The sequence below is a fragment of the Nothoprocta perdicaria genome, unplaced genomic scaffold, assembly GCF_003342845.1.
Source record: "Nothoprocta perdicaria isolate Ctin4 unplaced genomic scaffold, notPer1 scaffold_78, whole genome shotgun sequence".
NCBI classification, from domain to species: Eukaryota; Metazoa; Chordata; class Aves; order Tinamiformes; family Tinamidae; genus Nothoprocta; species Nothoprocta perdicaria.
In genome coordinates this window covers 836,990-844,641 of record NW_020456065.1, presented here as the reverse complement: position 1 = coordinate 844,641, position 7,652 = coordinate 836,990, and positions in this window count along the sequence as shown.

Below are 7,652 nucleotides of genomic sequence, written 5' to 3'. Positions count from 1 at the left end.
CCGCATCACCCGCCGCCGCGGCACCGCGGGGCGCGGGCAACTGGCCGGCTCCGCGCGGCGGCTCCGCTCCGTGCGCCGCGCCGAGCGGGGCTGCAGCAGCCGCGAGGGGCGAGCGCCAAGTTTCTGGTGTCACGCTCGCGGCCGCCGTGGGTTTCCCCCGCCTCCTCCCTCCTCCTCCCTGCGTGCTGCCCTCCTCCTCCTCCTCCTCTCCTCCTCCTTCGCGCCGCCGCCGCCGCAGGTCTGATGCCGCCGCGGGACAGGGCGCGGGCGGCTGCCGCACGCGCGCACCGCCCTGCGCGGCTCCTCGCCCCGCGCCGCGGCTCCCCGCGGCTCCTCGCGGCTCCCCGCGGCTCCCCGCGGCTCCTCGCGGCTCCTCGCGGCTCCCCGCGGCTCCTCGCCCCGCGCTGCCTTTGCGCGCCGCGAGCAGCAGCCGCGGAGGCGGCAGCGCAGCAGCGGCAGCGGCAGCAGCGGCAGGGCTTTGCAGGCGGCCGCGGCGCCAGGTACCGCTGGTGGGGCCGGGCGCCAGCGGCTGCTTGGATGCTCCCTGGGAACTAGCGTCACACGGCCCCAGCCTGCTGGGATAAGCCTTATGAAATGTGTGCCCTTGCAGCTGGGGGCACGAACACTACGCGGAGGTGCATGGGTGCCTGTTACAGTCAACCCCACATGGCCATGGAAACTTTATCCCAAGCCAAAAGGGGTAGCGTAGTGGTGGCGAAGAAGACTCAATGCTCTAGGTGAACAGGGGAGATGGACCGGGGAGAAGGACTCTTGTGAGGCGTCCTATGGACCTACGGCAGAGCTACCAGGTACGGGAAGTAAAGCTCCGCTTATGTCTAGGTTTGACTCACTGCATTATAAAGATTGAACGAGATGTAAAATGAAATATAATTTATAAGAAGCATGTTAAAAAATGACCCCAATACAAGTGAGCCTTCTCTCACAGTCGGGCAAATTCTCGACACCACTTTGAGGCATAGGATCTGCGAGCACCCCCCATTGCTGTCAGCCAAACGGGTTTAGATGGTCTCAGTCTCCATGAACCAAATCACACTCATGCAGGCATACCGTAATCCAGAGAGTTTGCCCAACTTTGCCTCCCTCAGAGTGACAGAGGACAAACTTGGGCTAAAATTCCAATACCAGAAAGGTTCTGTGAATTGCATTCAATCTATTTTAGCCCTTTTGTATGGGAGATGTGTAAAGACAATTTTCAACAACGGAAAGCAAAGCGGTTTTACATTCAAAAGGAAAGTTTCTGATTTGCAAGTGTATGTATCGACAGGAGCCAAACTTGCAAGATTTTCCACTAAAACCAAAGAGAATAAATCAACATTAGAAGAATCAGAAGTTAAAAAAATAATCTGGTGTTTTGCATGGATCACATATTCATTTCTAGAGAGAAAATGAGATTAATGTCCCATTTTGAACACATTTAGAAAATAATTAGAACTACAGAATCAATAATAGGCATTTCCACAGTTAATAAATCTACATATGGCCAGAGTTGCTAAAGCTATACCTGGCCAACAACAATTTCTCTTTCCGTTGAAACAGTGATCTCATGCCATCATTCTGCACTTAATAGAAGAAAACTGTATTAGCACCTCCAGAATTAAAACGCACAGCAAAACCAGTGAGGGGGTCCTTGGTACTGCTTGGACCCTAGTGAGAAATCTGAAATTTCAATACATTAGTTTAAAAAATGTAAACAAATGGAGTCACATGTAGGGCGGAAAATGAGGTCGAGAGTTCACGTAATTCAGCTCCCTGTTCTGAGATAGGGTCAAGTATATGCAGGCTACCTCCAGCAAATATTTATAATAATATATATTACTATATAGTAACTGGAATTAGATTTTTGTAATGTCTAGGCTGAATAGTCTTCAGGAAGAAAGCAAAATACACCACCACTACTGATAAAATTTTCAAGGCATGTAAAATGTCATTTTTATGTATCTCTGTTTTTATATGAGACTATCAATATTGCATGTAATCCTGAATTACAACAACATTGTTTTAAATCCATTTCTATGATGTATGCCTTATTTATCAATATAAATTAATTAATTTACTTTTTAGCTGGAACAAGTATATACAAAGTACAGAGAAAGTAAATAAAGGATTTGCCTAATTCCCAGAGTGTTTTCTTTGCTCAAGATAAATCTGTTTCCCATACTTTAGTGAAATAGTAAGTTTCTAGGTCCATGTATTGCTTTGCTTAGCTCATTCTAAAAAAAGTGCCAGTAAAAACTTTATGTTGTGTTGAAGTCTTACGTATGTTGGATACTAATTTTCATATTTCACATTTCTGATACTAAGATATTTGAAACTGAGCAGTGAATTAAGGGTCTGAAACTTGAAGTTCATTGCCATTATCATCATGAACTGAGTGTAAGTAAAATAAAGCCCTTGTGCCTCAGTTATCCTAACTTTAACAGGAATCTAAGACTGTTCCTATGACTGCCAGGAAATCTTTATTCTTTAAGAAGTATGGATAGATTCTACATGAATCTACTACCTTTAGTAAAATACACTAAAATTTCAAAGACTTGTTCAATGGGTACCATCTTAAATACTTCATAGCATGCTGTTTAGCTCTAAGTGTTTTCTTACTCCTAAAAAACTACTGGGAGCGGATATATATTGTTCTAATCATCTTTTTAATTCATTTAAGTTGCAATAATATATAACAGCTGCACAGCTAAGTAGTTCTCTTCCAATTGTAAGCCTACAGAAATTCATCAGAACATCGTATAAGTAATTAACATTATCTTTAATTCTGCAGATGTTCTTGCAAAATATATGCTATTCAAGTATCCTTATTCTCCTTGATACTAAATATAAATACATATATTTTTTCATGTAACATTTCTTAGATAAGAAATATGGCTTTATCTTCTGCCAGTTTGGAAAACACTCTTTCTGCATGAAGATGTATTTGTTTTGTTAATTCTGTAATATGCAAAACGTGAATGCATGAGAAATAATCTGTCTGGTTAAAACAAATTTGGTGACATCTGAAAAGGAGAAGACAAAGATGCTGTCAAGCTATGTTTCCTTCCAAATCATACCAATGCATAAGTCTGACTCCAAAAAGCACAGGAAAAAAATACCCCATATCAGCTGACATAATGTCATGTTTTTTTAGGTTAATTTTAAAAACACAGGCTGATTCTGAGTGTAGAAGGTACAACAGTGCATGCATTTGACCGTACAATAACATATATCTATTCACCCAAGTGAGATATTAGTTGGAACTGCCAGCATGTATCTTTCTACATATGCTTCATACCGTTCTGGACACACAACAATTGAAGGACTGAATTTTGATGCTGCGTTTCTTTTCTTATACCTCCCACCAAAGTTTTGCCACTTACGCAGTCAGGTAATTTATGTCAGAATAAGTCTACTCACATGTGTGAATTGGCACGTGGTGCCTATGGTTGAGAGGGGGAGCTCTGGTTGGGCAAGCTCCAAGGGAAGGAGAAGGTTCCACGGGAAAGGTCTCTGTCCTTCAGCAGATGGCACTCTTCCCCCAAAGTGACGGAAAGCTCTGCCGCCTCTGATGCACCCGAGACTGTGCTTATAGGGATGATTTATTTCATGTCACCCCAAAGAACCTGCCCTTTTTGCAGCTGCTAAAGATCCCTGGGCATTCTTCTTCAAAGCTTGATGCCTTCCATGTGTTATTAGAAAAACTGTACTCTCAATGCCCCAACCTTGGTTGAACTTCAATGACTTTTTGCTTCTTGATTTTAAACTACTGTGTAGTCTTCTAGTTATCTTCATGAAGTGGCTGCCAGAAGAAAAACGTATGTGTGTGCATGTGTGTATTGCATGATCACACGTGCACATGTATGCATACTGCCCTTATGCACCCAGAGTTGGTGATTCTGAGCATTTGGAGGCCAGCAACAAGTCTGACTCACTCACTTCTTCTCTATTATCCTACATTATCCTACATAGTATCCTACATATTATCCTACATAGTACAATTAAGATTCCACTGACATCAATGAGAACTAGCTCAGGTAAGGCTGCATTGTTATTTTTACCAATTAGACTATTATAAACATATCTGTATATGTTATTCCAACTTGAACTACTTTCACAGCTTTTTGTCCATATTTGCATGACATCTGTTCCAGACTTAAGTCTGCTTTCACATGAGCAACCGTTTAGATTCAAGTAGCCCACAAAACAAGCTAACGCACTTGCACGTGCACCAGTAGTAACTCGTACAATTCCATGGGCCCCGATCTTTGTTTGTTTGTTTGCTTTCCTGTTAATAGCTTAATCATTTTCATGTATATCACTGATCATTAAAACAAATTTAAATTATGGTATTCAGCTGTATTACCCTCAGAATGCAATGTTCATTAAAAATGTAGCCACCTTGAAAGTTCCCCATATTTCCTCCCATTGTTCTATCAGATACAACTAAGTTCCCAAACCTTTTTCTTCCCCAACTGCAGAGAACACCAGAGAAGCAATCACACGCTTGCATTACTTAGTAAACTGATTTAAAAAAAAATGCTGAAAATCCTTTTTTTTTATAATCTGACCATTACTAATCTGAAATGGAATGGAAGAATACAAGGAATTATATGTGTCCCTTTATATAACTATCTTTAAATTTGTTATGGCTCTAATCTGTGTTAGGAACCCTACTTGAAGCCAATGAATATCATATACAAATGTAGAACAACATATAATTTAAGTATTTTTGGTAGGTTTCAGTTAAAAAAAAAGATATTTTTTATACATGACTTTTATACAGTGACTAAGCAGTCACTGAAATTATTTGAGGAAGAATGAGCCTGAATTAACTGAACCAAAGGGATCTTTAAGGTCCATCCGCCCTGATCAAGTAGGGTCGGCCTGACCAGATTACCCAGCACCCTGTCCAAATGGCTTTGGAGTATCTCCAAGCATGGAGACTCCACAGACTCCCTGGACAACCTGTTCCAGTGTTTGGTCACCGTCACACTGTAAAAGCTTTCCCTTAGACTTGGACAGAGCTTCCTGTGTTCTGGTTTGTGCCCATTGCCTCCCACACTGTCACTGAGCATCCTGCCCCATCCTCTTTACACTTTCCCTTCAGATGTTTAAATATATGGATCAGATCCCCCCCTCAGTCTTCTCCAGGCTGAAGAGTCTCAGTTTGCTCAGCCTCTCCTATGAGATATTCCAATCCCCTAATCATCTTAGCAGCTTTGTAACTGTTTAAATACACTATTAAAAGAAATCTTTTTTTTTTTTTTTTTTTTTTTTTATGTTTGACTGCTGGATTCTCAAGATGTTTTGTTTTTTTTATTTACATTAATTTGAGATGTAACTCTTGTTTCTTTGATGTTACACTTCATTAAATCATTGGTGAATTCACTCTTTGATGTCTTTCACTAACTACTTGTACAACATTTGGAATAGAATTTATAATCACTGCAGAGTAGGGAATAGTAGCAATCAAGTGTAAGATTTTATATTTTGTCATGAATTAGCAGATAGAGACCCTAAACAAGATCAAGACTCATTTCTTTTCAGGGTAAAAAAAAAAAAACAATGTGACAAAGGATCCTTTCTTCAAAGGTTTTATAAAACATTGTTATCACCATAAAGGAATACAAGAAAAAATCACCACTAGCATAAAATTCCATTGATCTTTATCTTGTAATACCCCTTTACATTAGGGGTGGCTCTATAGCTTTTCATTTCTGTTTCAAAGATGGTATAAGACATCATTCCTACCGGGAAAAAAAATCACGGAAGCTGATTTTTTTCTGTTCCGCCAGTAAAAAAAAATGCTAGGGGCATATTTTCTATTCAGTCTACTCAGCAGACTAGCTCAAATGCCTTTTAAAAATCATTATAATTATAGGAAATATTGTGTACAACTTCTGCTCTGTGGTTTTGTTCTTGTTAATGACAAAATGCTAATCTGCTTAATATGTAATTTATATACAAACAACATAGTATTTGTTGCAAAACCGGTGTTATCGCTGATATTGTTAAACAAAGAGAGACCTGTCCCTGAAATCTCAGTATTTGGTTTAAATGTTTAACAAATGAGCCATTCAGTACTCACTAGCTCCTTGCTCCTATACAGAGCATAGGAAAGAGTGTGCGGGTGTCACCTAGTGGACTGTTGAGACTGTCTGTCAGAGAAGAGAGCTAGGAAGCAAAAACATCCAAATGGCATTCAGTAACAAAATGAAAGGAAAAAAAAAAGGAAAAGTTTTTTTTTTTCTTTCATTTAATTCCTCCTGGAATTGTGAAGACTTCACCAGAGCATTATTGTTCTCTAATATCTGCCTGCGGGTTCCCATTTATGTCACAGGGTCTTTTGGCACTGAAAAGGGATGTTAGAAAGATCCATCCAAAACTCCAAAGAGAAAATTACCTAATTTCGTGGCCCTAGAGAAGATGTGTAATGTTAACAAATATCACCATCTCAACTAAGTTGCATAAAACTTTTGTTTGGGATTACAAATAAGTGGAAGAAAATATATACAGTGCCTGTGGGTTCCATCAATTATACTTTAAAAGAAGGAAATATTCTGTGCTTTTCAATAGGCCATCAAAAAAAAAGGTTTTTTACATGTATTAGTTGGACATTGTTGCATGCAATTTTAATTCATGAATAGTTTAGGTTAACCTTAGCAATCTGGAAATGAGAAGGATTACATAAACTATCCATCTTATTTCTTTGATTGAATTACTGCACATATTTAAAGCAGACAACACTCAAGCGCTGAATACCTGCAGTGAATTAACTCACTCAAATGCAAAGCAGATACCCAAGCCAGCTCACCCAGTACAATTTAAATTGCATATTGAAATTTCAAATAATCAGCATACAATTTACTGTTGTATGATGAAAGTCTATCTGATCCCATATATTTAACCTCCTTTAATTAAAAAAATGCTTACTAGAGCTTTAATACTGTATTCTGCCCTTGAGTGGAGGAAGGGAAAATGTAAGGATGGAGCTACAAATGATGGAGACATCCTGCTGTAGTGCCTACAGCATGTGTTTTATTACCCTCCTGAAACGCTTCGGTGTACGCTGTGACCAGCGTGGGAAGAGGAGAGGCAGTCTTTGCCCCATGATGGTAATGCTTGTTTGTTGGTGTCAGAAGTACGTAGGACTTGTCAGCAGACACAGTGTGCTGCTGGAAGCAGCAGCAGCAAAGCTTAACACTAACAGTGTGTTTTGCTGGTCTAGCTGCTGGCCCCCTGCTTGAAGTGGTAAGATGTCTCTTTTAATGAATAAATGGAAAATGGAAGTGATATAAGGACCTCATCAATCAAAACTATCCTTTGGGAGAACTATGAAAATGTATGTTATTTAATGACCAAATTTAAAATGTATATATTTATAATGTTTGGGTAAAACCCAAACTATCCATACATCATGAGTTAAGAAATAAAAGAAAGAAGGAACAGAAATTATTAAACTATTCCCCTTAAAAATACACAATTTCTTTTCTGTTCATCAGAAACATTTCATTCTTCAAGACATAATTCTTGTCTGATCTTTAGAAGCATTTACTCTGCTTTGGGAAATGGAGTTATTTTCTTCTCTCCTCTCCTCTCCTCTCCTCTCCTCTCCTCTCCTCTCCTCTCCTCTCCTCTCCTCTCCTCTCCTC